The sequence below is a fragment of the Apium graveolens genome, chromosome 8 (genome assembly GCF_009905375.1).
Source record: "Apium graveolens cultivar Ventura chromosome 8, ASM990537v1, whole genome shotgun sequence".
Lineage (NCBI taxonomy): Eukaryota > Viridiplantae > Streptophyta > Magnoliopsida > Apiales > Apiaceae > Apium > Apium graveolens.
Genome location: NC_133654.1, coordinates 162,124,751 through 162,127,796, shown reverse-complemented (window position 1 = coordinate 162,127,796; position 3,046 = coordinate 162,124,751). Strand labels below are relative to the sequence as shown.

The 3,046-nt window shown below is 40.9% G+C and overlaps 1 non-coding gene across 1 annotated transcript; it reads right to left on the bottom strand.

Annotated features, from left to right (window-relative positions):
• Positions 1-725: 725 nt before the first annotated feature.
• LOC141681596 (small nucleolar RNA R71) lies at positions 726-829 on the bottom strand. Its single transcript, XR_012559023.1, has one exon. It is a non-coding gene; the product is annotated as a small nucleolar RNA R71 (small nucleolar RNA).
• Between the last annotated feature and the right edge of the window lie 2,217 nt (positions 830-3,046).

Sequence of the window (3,046 nt, the reverse complement as noted above, 5' to 3'; positions counted from 1 at the left end):
TAGAATTTATTCTATATTACTTGCCATCGCGTATACTTGCGTAAATATTAGCGCGTGATTTAGCCCTAACAAGTTTTTGGCATCGCTGCCGGGGATATCGGTCTTAATTTTTACTTTATGTATTTGACATCATTAGTTGTTAAAGTTCAGTGACTCGGACATTGTTACTCACTTAATTCCTTGTCGTGTTTCAGGTACTCTAGCGGGCGTGTATGCATACGTGTTCTCGGCCTCGTAAAAGGATACTGGATCAAGATGAGGAAGAAGTGGTAGTTGAGGAGAAAGTTAATGAAGAAATCTTAGTTGAGAAAGAAGAAGAGGCTATTATTACAATGGGAGAACCAGAAGCCAATCCAAAGGCTTTGATGGACTATTCTCAACCGAAGATCGATGATATTCAGTCTAGCATTATTCGACCAGCCATCTCGGCTAATACCTTTGAGATCAAGTAGAGCATGATTCGGATGATAAAGAACTCAGTTTAGTTTGGGGGTTCTCCGACAGAAGACCCCACCATGCATATCAGAGATTTCATCGAGATCTGCGACACTTTCAAGTTCAATGGAGTTTCGGAAGATGGTATTAAGTTGAGGCTTTTCCCATTCTTTCTGCGGGATAAAGCTAAGTGTTGGTTACATTCTTTACCACCAGGGTCTATCACCAAATGGGAGGATCATGCTCAGAAGTTCTTAACCAAATTCTTTCCTATGGCGAAGACTGCTGCAATCCGAAATACACTTACTCAATTTGCTCACCAATCTTGAGAAACTTTATGCGAAGCTTGGGATCGATATAAAGAGATGCTTAAGAAGTGTCCTCATCATGGGATGCCTGACTGGATGATCATTAACTATTTCTATAATGGTTTGGGTGCTAATTTTAGACCCATGCTTGATGCAACATCAGGAGGAGCCTTGTAGGATAAAAGCTACGATGAAGCTTATGAATTGATTGAACTAATGGTTGTTAATAAATACCAGAATCCTACTCAGTGACTATCTCAGGGTAAGGTAGCAGGAATTCTGGAGTTAGATGCAGCTACTGCTATAGTTGCTCAACTTAAAGCTTTGATGATGAAGGTGGACTCTCTGTCTATTATGGAGTTGATCAGATAAATAGTGTCTGTGAGCTTTGTGCTGGTGCCCATGAGACTGATTAGTGTGCCATTTCTAGTGAATCAGCTCAGTTCGTGAGCAACTTTCAGATGTCGCAACAACCTGTTCCAGCCACCTATCATCCTAACATTTGCAATCATCCTAATTTTAGATGGAGCAACACTCAGAATGCGGTTCAGCAGCCTTATCAGCAGTATCCAGGAAAGCAGTACAACCACCCTGGTTTTCAACAACCATAATATGCACCAAGGCAACAACTTCAAATGCAACAGGGCAATCAAAAATCTAAATTGGAGGAGTTGAGGCTCATGTGCAAGAGTCAAGCGGTTTCTATTAAGACCTTGGAAAATTAAATCGGGCAAATTGCCAATGCCTTGCTAAATCGTCAACCTGGTACACTTCCTAGTGACACTAAAGTACCAGGAAAGAGGGAAGCAAAGGAGCAGGTAAAGACAATTACATTAATGTCTGGGAAGGTTGCAAACCCCGAACATTCTCATGGTTCGGATGAAGAAGCTGTGGCTGAAGAAGAAGTGCAGAAGGATGCTAAAGTGGAACCAAGGAAGACTACTGTTGAACACACTCCTCCTGAGGGTAATACAGGGGAGAAACAGATCTATCCTCCACCTCCCTTTCTTAAGAGGATGCAGAAGAAAAAGCTGGATAAGCAGTTTGAGAAGTTTCTGGAGGTGTTCAAGAAACTTCACATCAACATACCTTTCGCTGAAGCTCTTGAACATATGCCTAGTTATGCGAAGTTTATGAAAGATATTCTCTCTCGGAAGGTGAAGCTTGATGACTTAGAGAGAGTTGCTCTCACGGAAGAGTGCAGTGATGTGCTGCAGCAGAAGTTACCTCTGAAGCTTAAAGATCCTGGAAGCTTCACTATTCCTTGAACCATTGGAAAGGTGTCATTTGATAAATGCTTATGTGACTTGGGAGCGAGAATCAATATGATGCCTTTGTCAATCTTCAAGAAGTTGGACTTACCGGATCCGAAGCCTACTTATATGACTTTGCAGTTGGATGATCGCTCAATTACTTATCCACGAGGTATTATTGAGGATGTTTTGGTCAAGGTGTATAAACTCATCTTTTCTGCTGATTTTATGATTTTGGATTACGAGGAGGATAAGAAGATTCCCATAATCTTGGTAAGACCTTTTCTTGGCGACTGGCCGAACTTTGATTGATGTATAGAAGGGTGAGCTTACCATAAGAATGCTGGATCAGGATGTAATTTTTAATGTGTTCAATGCTATGAAGTTCCCTATGGAAAATGAGGAGTGCTTAAAGGTGGAGTTGGTCGATTCTGTGGTTACTTCAGAACTTGATCAATTGCTAAGGTCTTATGCTTTAGGAAAGGCCTTGTTGGGATAGTGAAGATGATGAAGGTGATGAGCAGTTACAATATCTAAATGCTTCTCCCTGGAAGAGGAAGATGAATATGCCTTTTGAATATCTTGAAATGGAGGAGCTGAACAAATCTCCTAAGCACCTCAAGACATGTATTGAGGAAGCTCCTACACTTGAGCTTAAACCATTGCCTGAACACTTAAGGTATGTTTTTTTAAGTGATGCATCTACCTTGCCTGTTATTATTGCATCTGGCCTTTTAGGTAGTGATGAGAAAAAACTCTGAAGAATTCTGAGAGAGTTCAAATCGGCAATTGGATGGACGATAGCAAATATTAAGGGAATCAGCCCTTCATATTGTATGCATAAAATTCTGCTAGAGGAAGGTAGTAAGCCTATTGTTGAGCAACAAAGAAGGCTCAATCCCATCATGAAGGAAGTTGTGAAGAAGGAAATACTTAAGTGGCTGGATGTAGGGATCATCTATCCCATTTTTGATAGTTCTTGGGTGAGTCCAGTTTAGTGTGTACCAAAGAAAGGAGGTATCACAGTTGTTGCTAATGAGAAGAATGAGC